Source organism: Sinocyclocheilus grahami, unplaced genomic scaffold (genome assembly GCF_001515645.1).
Source record: "Sinocyclocheilus grahami isolate Dianchi unplaced genomic scaffold, SAMN03320097.WGS_v1.1 scaffold605.1, whole genome shotgun sequence".
Classification (NCBI taxonomy): Eukaryota; Metazoa; Chordata; class Actinopteri; order Cypriniformes; family Cyprinidae; genus Sinocyclocheilus; species Sinocyclocheilus grahami.
The window spans coordinates 493,883-509,922 of NW_015505784.1; the positions used below are offsets into that span (position 1 = coordinate 493,883).

The 16,040-nt window shown below is 42.6% G+C and overlaps 1 protein-coding gene and 1 long non-coding RNA gene across 4 annotated transcripts in view; one reads left to right on the plus strand and one right to left on the minus strand.

The window, feature by feature from the left end:
- Positions 1-6,501, minus strand: part of LOC107557519 (uncharacterized) — a 16,142-nt gene extending 9,641 nt beyond the window's left edge. The window contains exon 1 of the long non-coding RNA XR_001605404.1: positions 6,492-6,501. This is a non-coding gene — a long non-coding RNA (uncharacterized lncRNA). The remainder of the gene's footprint in view (positions 1-6,491) is intronic.
- Positions 1-16,040, plus strand: part of LOC107557517 (collagen alpha-6(IV) chain-like) — a 121,578-nt gene that overhangs the window by 47,829 nt on the left and 57,709 nt on the right. The window lies entirely within an intron of this gene.

Sequence of the window (16,040 nt, forward strand, 5' to 3'; positions counted from 1 at the left end):
GTAAAAAGACAGTATAAGTCATTATAATCAGTAATTATGTCCCCACTGGATGCAACAAATGTCTAGTTTGTAATGGGTTTTAATGTTCTTGTCTCGTCGCTCCGGCCGGACACGGCATCAATAGTATGTGAGCGGTGTAACATTTCCGTCTCACGCTTGAGGTATTCGGCCAATCACAACGCATTGGATAGCTGGCCAATCACAGCACACCTCGCTTTTTCAGACTGATGAGCTTTGTAAAAATCGACGCGTTTTAAAAAGGCGGGGCATAGAGGAGAAACAATAATGTACAGTATGTGGAAAATAATGTGTTTTTTGAACTTTAAACTGCATAAACACATTTCATTACACCAAATACACAAAATAATGTTCTTTTTAGCAGCATCATATGACCCCTTTAAGTGATGCAGGGTTTTCCAAAGGCAGGAGCGATGATAAAGAACCTTAAAAGAAAGAACAGGATGTTTCCACTCGCTTTAGTCTGCTAGTTTAATTTCAGTGTCTAGTGAGGAGGAAGATACTGTAGTAGTGTTTATTTTTATTGAAAGAACAGACTCAAAGCTTTCTTTCTTTTGGCTTTGAGTCATCATTTTAGTGATACACTCAGGGTTTGACATGTATGTTTGGTGCTGCAGTCAAGTGTAGTTAATACAGTATGCAGCATAAACCCATTGCATTAGTGCAAACGGATAACGCAAGTTGTTTAACATCAGTCTACCCATGACAGAGACCTTGTGACCCAGTAGGCCTTGCTCTGTCAGTGTCTGAACACTTGCAACTCAATGCACCCAGCCCTGACTCAAAGTGGGCACAGTGTCAAGTCTGAATTGAGCTGCAGTCAGTGTCCAAGGCAGAAAAAAACAGTGTGGTTGTTTAGCTACCTGTCTGCCCATTGCTATTACCTTTGATTCCAGTAATCCATCGACACAAAAGACACGGCCAGAGTGGGTAAACCATCTTTGAGCTTGACTTCACCACCACCAATAAAGCTGTGGCCCCCAAAAACAACAGAAGCCAATGTGACGCGATGCAAAGTGAGTGAGCTCTGAAAAGTGCAGTCAGCCGTACTGGGAATGTCTGCTTCAGAGGAGCACAAAAACAGACAGAGAGAGAATGGGAGAGTTTACCAGTTAACCATGCATTTATTTGCACCATCAGAAAAATATGCCAAATAATGTTACATTTAAGTTAAAATCCTTGTTAATAACAAAAAACAGTGACAGAGTTGAAGGGATAAAGAGAGAGCAGTCTTTACTTGACTCACCTTAACAACACATACATTAGGACCATTTTTTTCCTATATTGTAAACCACCACAAAGAATTTGAAATTTAATACATAGAAACTCCCATACCTGCTTGGTGAATCCCTATGCAAACCTAGCTGCAAGGTATGTGAAAGTTAAAGCCAACCAGCAGGGCACATTGCTTCATGTGAACATATATTGTATGTCACATGTATGAAACGTTTTGTTTTTCTAAGCTACTGCAAATAGTTTAATATATATACAATATATACACTATGTTTAAATGTTTGGGGTCTGTAAGATTTTTAATGTTTTTGAAAAGTCTCTTATGCTTACCAAGGCTGCATTTATTTGATCAAAAATACAGCAAAACAGTAATTTTGTGAAATATTATCACAATTTTAAAGGACCTTTCTGAATACATTTTAGAATATAATTTATCTCTGCAAAGCTGAATTTTTATCAGCCATTACTTCAGTCTTCAGTGTCACATGATGCTTCAGAAATCATTCTAATATGATGATTTGCTGCTCAAGAAACATTTCTCATTATTAGCAATGTTGTAAAAAGTTGTGTTGCTTAATATTTTTGTGGAAAACTTGTGGGGAAAAAATTATGAATATAGATGAATAGAAAGTTCAGAGGAACAGCATTTATTTGTAATAGAAATGTTTCACAATGCAAAAAGTCTTTACTGTCACTTTTGATCAATTTAATGCATCCTTGCAGTTATTTAAAAAAACATCTTACTGACCCCAGCCATTTGAACAGTAGTGTGTATATTAATCTGCACAAAGTATTGAGTTGTGCTCTGTTGACACATGGTAGTAAGGGATAATCTAATGCCATAATTTTGAAAAAAAATTATAGAAAATCTAATTTAATTGTACATCGGTGTTAAGAACATTCTAGAAATAATCTCTGATTAATTTCAAAGTGAAGATATTGCTGTTTTAAAAACTAACTTGCAAGTTATTTAAGGCATGTTTTTTCTGATGTCAAGAATACGTGGAGCTTCATAGAAAGTGTAACCACTGTAGTTCTCGGACAAATGCGTCAAAGGAATACACCTGCCAGCATGAGGCCATTCCTGAAGCATCTGTTTCCAGCCATCTCAGAGCCCTCCTTAAAGACAAACATCAGCCATGATGAGCCATCTTAAAAGAGCGTTCTTCTTTGGTCAGCCACCCAACAAAAACAGGTGCCCATACTGGTCTCGTTTGAACCAATAACATCTGATTCCAGACAGGTCAGAGGTTGCACGATGCTAACATAATGGTTGGGTTAAGAGCAGCCAAAGAAAAGCAACACTGGCTTTCATGTGTGCAGAGCATGTGTGACCACTTTAGCCACCCTGACTCAGTCTGTCCACTCTTGGAGCAACTCCAACCTTGCCTTTAACAGTCTTGATTTAGTCTCGATTAAGATTAAGATTATTAAAAGACACTTTGTCCAAAAGCAGGGATGCACTGCACATAGTGTGGCATTATACACTACATTAGTCTTATCACAAGTATTTTATCCCAGATGTCACAGCAGACAATACATATTCAACACGTAAATACTTGCAGTGAATCAGATACTTTTGTGTTTTGTGTGTCTGTTTATGCTGATGTATGCGTCCTTTTCTCTCTTTTATTTCATACTGAGATGATCAGAACTGATTAATGTGCCAGATAGACCAAAAAGGACCGACTTATTTTTCAAAGGGAAGGGTTTAAATGTTTATTATCTTGATTATGAAGTAGTGTGTGTGTACCTTTTTTTCTATTCTGGTGGGGACTTAAACCCGAGTACACACAGACTCATGTCACAGTGAGGACCTAAATTGAGGTCCCCACGGGTAAACAAGCTAATAAATCACAGAATTAAATTTTTTGAAAATCTAAAAATGCACAAAGTAAGGGGTAGGTTTAGGGTGATAGAAAATATGGTCTGTACATTAGAAAAACCATTACACTTATGGAGAGTCCCCACAAGGATAGCAAACCAGACATGTGTGTGTGTGTCTGTTCGTTAAACACTGCACCAGTACAGTGTCTCGGAAGATAAATATTATTCTAAATAAGTCCTTTTTGAAGTACACTGTGAAATGTTTTCGTTACATAAAAATGTACCTCATGTGGTGACTGTTATGGAAGGAGACTCACACAGAAGGTTAGGAAAAACAGAGGAGGTTTATTTGTGGCAACAGATGCTGGTGGTAGACTGGTAGGTGAGTAAGCAGTCCAAATGGAAATGTTCAATACTAATTGAGGTGTGGGAATGAGTATGCTTGCCCTTGCAGGAGTCCGTGGAAGAGCAGATGGTGGAAGGGAAGGTGGCACACACCTCGCCGTAATAAGGACTGGAGGGGTGTTCCCGGAGACGTAGGAGGACACAGGCGTTGGAGTATAACACAGGAGGTAAGTACACGAGGAAGGTAAGGATCTCAATCAGTCGCTGGAGTAGCATGAAGAGTCCACTTCGTATAAGCGAGATCGGACACTGGAGTGAGGTGAGGTATGTGCGCGCTTATGAAGTGCCTTGATGAGGGTAATGATCATGAACAGGTGCGTGCAATCAGAACTCAGGTGAAGGTGTGTGCGGTGAGTGAACCTGGCCGATCCGTGACAGTACCTCCCCCTCCACGGCCCACACCTGAGGACCGAGGACCCCAACGTCGGTGGTCTACCCCTTCCTCGGGAAGCAGGACAGTCGGGATGCGTGGAATGTCATTCCTGGGGACCCAAGACTGTTCTTCTGGTCCATATCCTTCCCAGTCTATGAGGTATTGCAGTTGGCCACCACGGCGCCGGGAGTCCAAGATCTGGTTGACCTTGTAGATGGCACCGTCCTCCAGAAATCAAGGGAAGAGGGGGTTCCTCTGTCGGACCAGGCTCTGTGGAGGCAGAAACAGAAGGGTGGTGAGGTTTGAGCAGTGACACATGAAATGTGGGGTGAATTTTGTATTGAGGAGGAAGCTGAAGTTGGTACGTGACCGGATTTATTTGTTTGGTGATGGTGAAGGGACCAACGTATCTGGGGCTTTTTGCAGGGCAGGCACAGCCTGATGTCCCGGGTTGACAGCCAGACCTTCTGACCAGGTTGGTCCACTGTCATCTTCTGCCTGCGCACTGCCCGTTGGAGCTGATGGTGAGCTGCGTCCCAGACCCTCTCGGAACCAGTAATCGACGGACGGGACATCTGCTGGTTCCCCCGACCTCGGCTGGTAGCCGAGTACACACTGGAAGGGAGTGAGTCCAGTGGATGGCTGACGGAGGGAATTCTGGGCATACTCAGCCCAGCCTAGGATCTGGTTCCAAGAGTCCTGGTGGCCATGGCAGAAGATTCGTAGGAAGCGTCCAACCTCCTGGATCTTTCTCTCCGTCTGCCCATTCGACTGAGGATGGTACCCCGATTACAGGCTTACAGTCACACCTAGGAGCGTGAAGGCCTTCCAAACCCTTGATATGAACTGGTTTTCTGGGTACCGACTGCACCTGGTATATGGTCTTCGTTGTTGTGGTCGGGAGGCTGAGCTGACGGCAGAGGCTCCCAGAAATGAAATTCCCGGCTGACCCGGAGTCGAGGAGAGCATGTACTGGAATAGAGAGGTTAGAGGCAGTAAGGATTACAACAGCGGAGAGAGGCTGCATATTAACAGTAGCCGGTTTGATAACACTCACCAAGGGTCGAGGAGGGCGGATTGGGCATGTCGAGATCACATGCCCTCCAACACCACAATACAAGCAGAATCCTTGGGTCAGCCGCCTCTGCCTTGATATGAACTGCGGTCCCCGGTTCGAGACAATATCCTCAGGTATTCCATAGTATCTGAAGGCTGAGTTGAACAGGAGTTCAGCGGTTTCCATTGCTGTAGGCAGGCCCTTGAGGGGGAGAAGGCGACAGGACTTAGAAAATCGATCTATTACTACTAGCACACATGTGTTACCATCAGAGACAGGCAGATCCGTGATGAAGTCCACTCCTAGGTGTGACCAGGGGCAGTGGGGAATGGGCAGCGGCAGGAGTTTGCCAGATGGTAAATGGCGAGTGCTCTTGGCGATGGCATAGTCCGAACAGCCCTGGACGAACCTTCTCACTTTCCTGGCCATATTGGGCCACCAGAAGCGCTCCCTCAGCAGTGAGAGGGTGCTGTTGGCCCCTGGGGGGCCAGTGCCCAAAGAAGTGTGAGTGGAGTGAATCAAGGGAGTGCGTTGTGCTCTGGTGACATACTGAAGTCCAGGTGGACAGCCCTGCGGAGTGCCTGTAGAAGCATTGGTGGAGGGAACTGGAGTAGAGGTCCATTGGATTGGGCTGAAAATGAGTTCCTTGGCTATGATGGGTTCTGGTTCTTCCTGAATTTCCCCTGGGGTATGGAGTCGTGAGAGAGCATCCACTTTTACATTCTTTGGACGATAGGATATAGTGAAATGGAATCTTGTGAAGAAAAGTGCCCTTCGAACTTGGCGTGGATTGAGTCTTTTAGCGTCTCGCAGGTATTGTAGGTTCTTGTGGTCTGTGAGGACTGTGAATGGATGTTGTGCTCCCTCCAACCAATGCCTCCATTCCTCCAAGGCCAGCTTGATTGCCAGGAGTTCCCTGTTGCCGATGTTGTAGTTTACCTCTGCAGGGCTGAGTTTGCGGGAAAAGGCGCATGGATGGAGTTTGGCGGGAATCCCCTGCTGCTGCGATAGCACCGCTCCTACCCCGGTGGAGGAGGCATCCACTTCCACCACAAATGTTTTTTCCGGGTCTGGATGGTCAAGGATCAGTGCGCTAACAAAAGCCTCCTTGAGTGACGTGAAAGCTTCCGTGGCCGCTGGTGACCAGAACAGAGACTTGGGCTTGCCACGTAACAGGTTTGTGAGAGGACTGGAGATGGTACTGTAATTCTGAATGAAACGTCTATAGAAATTGGAGAATCCTAGGAAGCACAGCAGTTCTTTGATAGTGGTGGGTATAGGCCAGGTCTTGATGGCTTCCACCTTCCCCTCGTCCATTTGGATGCCATCGTCGTCGATGTTGTATCCAAGGAACTGCACTGAGGGTTGATGGAAAGAACACTTCTCTGCCTTGAGGAATAGATGGAACTCACTCAGGCGTTTCAGGACCTCCGCAACATGGTGGCGATGTTCGGCTATGCTCCGGGAGTAGATGAGGATGTCATCAATATATACACAAGAACAAATCGGTGGAGAAACTCCTGGAGCACCTCATGCATAAAGTCCTGGAATACGGAGGGGGTGTTGACTAAACCATACAGCATGACAAGGTATTCATAATGGCCAGTAGGGGTCACGAAGGCAGTCTTCCACTCGTCCCCTCACGTATCCAAATAAGGTTGTAGGCGTTGCGGAGTTCCAACTTGGTGAAGACGGAGGCTCCGCGGAGATGTTCCAAGGCCACTTGGACGAGGGGAAGTGGATAACGGAACTTGGTGGTGATCTTGTTGAGTGCCCGGTAATCAATACAAGGCCGCAAGCCTCCGTCCTTCTTGGCCACGAAGAAGCTTGAAGCAACAGGGGCCGTTGAAGGGCGGATGTAGCCTTGTTGTGAAGCCTCTTCAATATACACTCCTCCATGGCCTTCTGTTCAGGGAGTGAAAGTGGATAAATCTTTCCACGGGGCACTGGCTTACCCGGTGACAGATCAATGGCGCAGTCCCATGGCCTGTGTGGCGGCAGCTGTGAGGCTTTCTTTGGGCAGAAGACATCTCTGAAGGGGGCATAGCAGGATGGAATATCCACTGACTGTTTATCCACAGGGCTCTCGATGGAGGTGGAATTGATGGAGTGTCTCGGGACGGAGTGCTGAGGGTAGAGGAATGTGAGGGAAACATTTATTGCCCCACTTCAGGATCTCACCGGTCTTCCAGGAGAGGACAGGGTCATGCTGCACTAACCACGGGCGCCCTAGGATCACGTCAGCGGTAGAGCCCTCCAGAACCAGGAGATTAATTGTTTCTTCATGTAACTGTCCAACTTGTAGATGGATGGGACCCGCACTGAGGCGAACATGTTTATGGCTGAGAGGTTTTCCGGTTACCGACTGCACCTGGTAGATGGTCTTCATTGTTGTGGTCGGGAGGCCAAAAAGAAATTCCCGGCTGACCCGGAGTCGAGGAGAGCATGTACTGGAATAGAGAGGTTAGAGGCAGTAAGGATTACAACAGCGGAGAGAGGCTGCATATTAACAATAGCCGGCTTGATAACACTCACCAAGGGTCGAGGAGGGCAGATTGGGCATGTCGAGATCACATGCCCTCCAACACCACAATACAGGCACAATCCTTGGGTCAGCCATCTCTGCCGAAGAGAGCCGATTTGTATCCACTTGCATGGGTTCGTTGCCTGGTTCTGGAGTGCTGGTGATTTCTGGCCGATGGAGGAGTGGAGAGACTGAGGGTGGTGGATGGTCCTCAAAGCAGGATTGCATCCGATTTGCACATCTGATGGATAACTGGATGAAACGTTCCAGGCCATAGGAGTCATCATACTTCGCCAGCTACAACCGCAATCTCGACTTGAGTCCCAGCCGGTACGTGGTGAGGAGCGAGCGCTCATTCCAGTCGCTGGCCGCAGCAAGGGTTCTGAACCTGAGGGAATAGTCATTGATAGACATGGAACCTTGACAGAAGTGGTATAATTGCTCACCCGCTGATGAATCACCTGCTGGTCTGCCGAAAACGTCATGGAAATGTTCCAGGAAGTTTTGAAGGGACTGAGTAATGGGACCGGCTTGGGCACAGATGGTTTCCGCCCATTGGAGCACTCGTCCTGTTAGCAGGGAGATGATAAAGGCGATCTTAGCATTATCAGAAGGATAGAAATGCAATTGCATATTCATGGTTAGCGAACACTGTAGTAGGAATCCGTTGCACTCCTCCGCCCGCACCAGAGAAGGGCGCTGGTCGGGCCATGGGACTGGCGACTACTGTTGACGAAGAAGTGCTGGTGCTATTTACGGAAGTGACCGGAGTAGATGTGGTTGCGGTGGCGAGGAGAACCCGCCGGAGGGAATCCACGAGCCCCTGGAAGGGATCTGGAGCACTCAGGTTGCCTACTGTTGTGGTCCGATCTTCTGTTATGGAAGGAGACTCACACAGAAGGTTAGGAATAACAGAGAAGGTTTATTTGTGGCAACAGATGCTGGTGGTAGACTGGTAGGTGAGTAAGCAGTTCAAATGGAAATGTTCAATAGTAATTGAGGTGTGGGAATGAGTATGCTTGCCCTTGCAGGAGTCCGTGGAAGAGCAGATGGTGGAAGGGAAGGTGGCACACACCTCGCTGTAATAAGGACTGGAGGGGGGTTCCCGGAGACGTAGGAGGACACAGGCGTTGGAGTAGAACACAGGAGGTAAGTACACGAGGAAGGTAAGGATATCAATCATTCGCTGGAGTAGCATGAAGAGTCCACTTCGTATAAGCGAGATCGGACACTGGAGTGAGGTGAGGTGTGTGCTTATGAAGTGCCTTGATGAGGGTGATGATCATGAACAGGTGCATGCAATCAGAACTCAGGTGAAGGTGTGCGCTGTGATTGGGTGGTGAGTGAACCTGGTCGATCCGTGACAGTGACAGCTAATGTACCTGGTTTTATTGAAGTCAAATTATTTATACAATTATTTTACATAATATTTAATATGACTGAATCAACTTGATTTCATTAAGATACACAAAAGTCATTTGTGAGGGTCAGATCATGTTACTTAGAGGGGTAGTTCCCCCAAAATTCTGTTGTCATGTCTCATGTGGTTTCAAACCCATAATACTTTAATTTTTAGAAAAATGAATTAAGATATTTTTAACTCTTTCCCCACCAGCGTTTTTTAAATGAGTTGCCAGTCACCCCCAGCATTTTTGATCGTTTTCACAAAAGTTTAATGGCACCCAGAATATTTTGTTGTATCAATATCTGAACATGCAATATGTCAAAACAAAGAACAGAGCCTCTGCTTTCAAACAAGACAACCCGTTTTATTCTATCGTCATGCAGTCTTTTATCAACACTTGAATGTTGTTAAGTTTCATGAAAAAAGCAACATTTGGAACAAAAAGCTGAGAAAATCGTGTTTTTGTAAAGGACTACATCTGGATCAGATTCACAACGATGATCAAAACAGATGGAGTCTATCACTTCCATCCAAATCTTGCATGGTCTCAGTAAATTTAGGCAGTTTTGATTTATATAATGATTAATAATTGTTGATTGCGTTATTTTACATATGCATCTGCTTACATATGCGATCGCTTTTTTCTGCTTCTTCTTCGCCATGTTTTGATCCAGACGTTCAATATAGAGGTCTGCGCGGGACTGTTTTTTTAGTCCCCCTCCCATAAGGTTCTATTCCGCACCCACCTGCTCCCGCTATATATTCACTCTGTTCACCCGCTGTCCGCTTAGAATAATTTTCTTCCCGACCTGACCGTTCCCGCTAAATTTAGATCTCATTTCCAGAATCTCACATTTAAATTTCCGCTACTGAAAGAAAGAGAGATAGACTGACAAATAAAAGTTTAGTCTGCACAAAATTGTATGTTATTTTATTCGTCTTGTCAAGAGTCTTGAATTTATTGACTTTGATTTGAATTGATATGAGTTATCTTAAGACACAAAATTCGTTTAATATTTTACGCAACACAGTAGGAAAAAAGTGTCAGAGAAAATAAAAATGTTTTATTTGTCTTGTCAGGATACAGTTCGTTTAACATTGACAACACAATAGGGAAAAAGTGCCACAGAGAGAAAAAAAATAAAAATGTAGGTTGTACAAAAATAGCCTATTAGCTATTTTTATTCGTCTTGTCAAAATACTAAATTCGTTTGACATTTTTCTGTTAACACACTAGGAAAAGTGTCGCAGAGAAAAATAAATAAATACTACATCTTTAATTTAAAATTATAAGCTAAGCAAAATATAAACAAAACCGAGTTGAACGTCCTTCAAGGACAGTGCATCCACACTTTGCTCCATCCTTATTCTGCTCTGTCACTCATCGACAACCTGCCTGTTCTGTCTGAGGGCCGTATATTTACCACAGGTACAGCCTGCTCTGAGCATCGTTATGCACATGTATACAATTATTTTACATAATATTTAATATGACTGAATCAACTTGATTTCATTAAGATACACAAAAGTCATTTGTGAGGGTCAGATCATGTTACTTAGAGGGGTAGTTCCCCCAAAATTCTGTTGTCATGTCTCATGTGGTTTCAAACCCATAATACTTTAATTTTTAGAAAAATGAATTAAGATATTTTTAACTCTTTCCCCACCAGCGTTTTTTAAATGAGTTGCCAGTCACCCCCAGCATTTTTGATCGTTTTCACAAAAGTTTAATGGCACCCAGAATATTTTGTTGTATCAATATCTGAACATGCAATATGTCAAAACAAAGAACAGAGCCTCTGCTTTCAAACAAGACAACCCGTTTTATTCTATCGTCATGCAGTCTTTTATCAACACTTGAATGTTGTTAAGTTTCATGAAAAAAGCAACATTTGGAACAAAAAGCTGAGAAAATCGTGTTTTTGTAAAGGACTACATCTGGATCAGATTCACAACGATGATCAAAACAGATGGAGTCTATCCCAAATCTTCAAATCTTGCATGGTCTCAGTAAATTTAGGCAGTTTTGATTTATATAATGATTAATAATTGTTGATTGCGCATATGCATCTATGCATCCGCTTATATACGCGATCACTTGTTTCTGCTTCTTCTTTGCCGTATTTTGATCCAGAGATTCAGTACTCTTTCAGAAGATGCGAAATAGCGCCTCCTACCGTACACCAGTGAAAACACGGAAAGCCGGAAAATTCCGTCAATGACGGGGAAAGAGTTAAAAGGGCAATCTGAATCCCAGCATTCCAAAGTCACACAACACTCACATTTAAATTTCCGCTACTGAAAGAAAGAGAGATAGACTGACAAATAAAAGTTTAGTCTGCACAAAATTGTATGTTATTTTATTCGTCTTGTCAAGAGTCTTGAATTTATTGACTTTGATTTGAATTGATATGAGTTATCTTAAGACACAAAATTCGTTTAATATTTTACGCAACACAGTAGGAAAAAAGTGTCAGAGAAAATAAAAATGTTTTATTTGTCTTGTCAGGATACAGTTCGTTTAACATTGACAACACAATAGGGAAAAAGTGCCACAGAGAGAAAAAAAATAAAAATGTAGGTTGTACAAAAATAGCCTATTAGCTATTTTTATTCGTCTTGTCAAAATACTAAATTCGTTTGACATTTTTCTGTTAACACACTAGGAAAAGTGTCGCAGAGAAAAATAAATAAATACTACATCTTTAATTTAAAATTATAAGCTAAGCAAAATATAAACAAAACCGAGTTGAACGTCCTTCAAGGACAGTGCATCCACACTTTGCTCCATCCTTATTCTGCTCTGTCACTCATCGACAACCTGCCTGTTCTGTCTGAGGGCCGTATATTTACCACAGGTACAGCCTGCTCTGAGCATCGTTATGCACATGCTGCGCACAGACCCCGCAAATAAGAATAACAGTCAATAAGTATAAAGCGCAGATATGCTGTTCTAAATGGACGTCGGGAATGGGATATTGTTAGACCGCCCGCTCCCGTTCAAATTACACCAGAGTTACCGAACGCTATTGCGTTTTATTTGGGAATTTAATCCTGCGGTGCAAAAAATCCGGTCGGGTCCCACGGCAGACCTCTAGTTAGACCTCTAGTTCAATACTCTTTCAGAAGATGCGTGATAGTGCCTCCTACCGTACACCAGTGAAAACACAGAAAGCCGGAAAATTCTGTCAATGGCGGGGAAGCATTGTCTCATAGTGACTGTGTCTCTTTAGAAGACTTGAATTAAACTACCTGATTCATATGGATATTTTACAAACATTCTTTTTTACAATCTCTTTAACTTTTTGAAGCATCAAAGTTTTGATGGAATGGACTTTCAATGGAGGGACATAAAGGTTTCATCAAGTGTGACAAATATGCAAAAAATTAACAAAACAGGAAGGGGGCAAAAACCTTTTCACACCACTGTATCTTCATTTGTGTTTCGAAGATAAATGAAGGTCTTATGGGCTTGGAATGACATGAGTATCAATAATTTATATGGCAGAATTTTCATTTCATTTAGACAACAGCTGTACATTTTCAACTTTTATAGTGTACAGGAGAAAAAAAATCAAATAAAAAACACACAGATGTACTGTTTTCTCCCCCTTTTTTGTTATCTGTTTCATTCCTGTACCTTGCTCTTCTTTTAGAGAGGTCTGCCTCAAATACAACCACAATCCAAACGTGAGCTATGTGTTTAGGCTACTGACGGTTTGACTAGACGGTTTGACTAGACAGAGACATGCATGAGGCACACAATCCATAGCTGTTTCATGCATCAGTAAGTGCGTTTACTTGCACAGTTATAAGTTAAGTCACCTTTATTTGTATAGCACTTTATACAATACTTGTTGTGTCAAAGCAGCTTTACAGTGTTAAACAGGAAAATAGATTGTCAATAATGCAATAAGACAATAACAGAGTAATTTTTCAGCTAAAGTCTGTTCATTGATGATTCAGTGATATCATCATCCCGTTCAGTTCTCTTCAAGTAGTGTCTGGGCAATCCGTCAAGTGTCCCCAACTAAGCAAGCCAAAGGCGACAGTTGCAAGGAACCAAAACTCCATCGGTGACAGAAATGGAGAAAAAACTTTGGGAGAAACCAGGCTCAGTCGGGGGGGCCAGTTCTCCTCTGTCCAGACGACACCAGCATGGTGTGGTTTAATTCCAGCCTGCAACACAGGTGCAGAGGACTTGTCTGGTTTTCATGGTCTTGTGCCTATGGTCGTCGAGGTGATGAGGTCTTCACAGGGGATCTGTCTCTGGGGCACATCTAGTTGACGTGGTCTCCGCTGACATTCAGGCCTGTAGAGGTCATCTCTAGGTGCTGACCCACCATCTGATCTGGATAAAGACTGGATCTGATCTGACCTCGGAATAAGAATGAAAGAGACTAATATTAGTGTAGATGCCATTCTTCTTACGATGTAGTGAGACTTGGAGAAACTTGTTCATGCCTTTATCAACAGCAGGGTGGACTATTGTAATGTCTCCTCACCGGCCTTCCCAAGAAGACCATTAGACAGCTGCAGCTCATCCAGAACACTGCTGCCAGGATTCTGACTAGAACCAGAAAATCTGAGCATATCACACCAGTCCTCAGGTCTTTACACTGGCTTCCAGTTATATTTAGGATTGATTTTAAAGTACTTTTACTCATTTATAAATCACTCAATGGCCTAGGACCTAAATACATAGCAGATATGTTCACTGAATATAAACCTAACAGACCACTTAGATCATTAGGATCGAGTCAGTTAGAAATACCAAGGGTTCACACAAAACAAGGGGAGTGCGTTTTTAGCTATTATGCCGCCGGCAGTTGGAACCATTAGTCACATTTAATTGCAGACTCAAAACTCATCTGTTTAGCTGTGCATTTATTGAATGAGCACTGTGCTATGTCCAAACTGATTGCACTGGAACTTTATTCCGTAATTCCAGAATCTAATAACATTTTATTATCAAAATTGTTAAATGGAAAGTGTAACTTCTAAATACAAGTAGCTATTGTCACGTCTGTTATTTTATTATTATTATTAGTATTATTATTTTTAATTATTATTTGAAGGTGCTTTCTTCTTGTTTTTATTAATTTTTTCATAGTATTTTTTTTATTATTATTTGTAGGTGCTTTCTTGTTTTTAAATATTAGTTTCATAGTCTTTTGGCTGTATACTCTCATGACATGGATCACCATTTAATGCTGGACCAAAATCGATAAATCAATCAATCAATCTCATCCAAACATGCACAGAAACACACAGAATACATTAATTAGACCTAGAGATGATAAACAAACCAGGTAAACGTTTCCAGAAAGCTTTAAAGTAGGTAAGATATTTTAAAATGAAGGTCTCACATAAAACCATTACAGCATTAAACGCCCAGCTGTTTATAAATGTTGCACGCACACTTAAACACACTGTGACTCATTCATATATTACATTTGCATGCCTGTGGGGTTAAGTTTTGAGAAAGACTAGAGAAAGACTGCTGAGTCAGAGCACACTGCTGTCTGCCTGGCACTGCTGCTTCTTTCGCTTCTACAGGCGGGGTGGTGCACTCAAAGAAATTTGGTGATCATGGCTGAATCACTCAGTCCGCACCCTGCCACTTTTTGATGTTTCCTAAAGCTGCTTCCATCACCGCTCCCGATGAACACACGGCACGACAGGTAAATTCACGCCTGAGCCTCGCTGCCCACGAACAATGGTTCCTACCAAATACTCAGAGCCAACAGTACTGAGCCGGGGGAATCTGTTGGCTCATGGATTCTGTTGGCCGTCCCAACAGGAAGTGAGGTGCATGCTCGCTAGCCAGGCGAGTAAGACTGGGTGGCTTAGAAAGGCAGAATGTGTTCTATTGTGTCCATTGTGAGGGGCGGGATTTGTGCCACAAACGAAGCAGTCTAGTGCGTGTTAATTTGGCTGGAAGTCATTTTTTCCACCTTCGTGTTGTTAATATTGGTGTATACAAGTTGAAACCCTATTAAGCGGTGTGTGAAGGAGACAGATGAGAGCAGATCACAATCTTGAAATGCCTTGCGGTAGTAGAGAAGAGTATTATAAAGTTTTTAAGGCTTTCTACTTGTCCAGAGCGTTTACTAGTGGAATGCAGTTCAAATCATCATCAGAACAATCGTCAAACTAAGCATGTATGACTATGTTTTCTGAAGAAAATGTATGTTGCCCATGCTGAAGTCACCAATCCATGTCAGTTCCTGTTTCTGGAAGGCCACTTTCCTGCAGAGTTTAGCTCCAGACCTAATTAAACAAACCTGTACCAGCTGATCAAGGACTTCAGGATTTCTAGCAACTTCTGTGCTGGCGTGTAGGAGCTAAACTCCCTCCAGGAGCAGGACTGGACACCCCTGTGTTAGGATGTTGTGGATGGTTACCAGGGTGTTGCTGTATGGTTGCTAAGGTGTTCTGAATTGTTATTAGCACATGCCTATGCAGTTGCTAACTTGATAGAGTGTTGTGGGTGGTTGCATGTTGGTTCCTTTCAGGCCCAAGCCAAAAGAGCAGATTCAGTTCACCATGATTCATTTTGTTATTCCAGAAGTTTCAAGAACTGTATGTTTTTCGGCAAAAATAATTTAGAGTTAGATTATTTGGTATCACTTTACTAAAAAGGTCCCATTTGTTAACATGAACATCGAACAATACTTCTAAAGCATTTATTAATCTTACTTAATGTTAATTTCAACATTAATGCATTATTAAAATCAAAAGTTACAGTAACATGATTTAATAATGCACATGTATTTTTATTAAGTAATGTTAACAAAGATTAATGAACACTGTAACAAATGTGTTGCTCATTTTAGTTGATATTAATGAATTAAGTAACAGTGACTAATCGGCCGGTATTGTAAAGTGTTAATGATTATTTTAATATATTAATAGCAGTTTATTAATTTAAATAAAGTCAACCTGGAACTTTGCTGAGGCCCCCTAGTGGCCCCCGACGTCATGGTTGCGATCCCAGGTCACTCCATAAAATAATTTTATGCGATTGTTTTGCTCATTTGCTTGTCTGTTCATTTGTTTGTCTTCCACTGAAAATATGTGGGAAATCTTCACCAGACTGATAGCATTCAATAACTGGTGGGAGACTTTAGAAAAGTATGCTATTAGTAAATTACTCAAATGCAAACAGATCTTGTCTAATGCTTGGTGGTTTCCC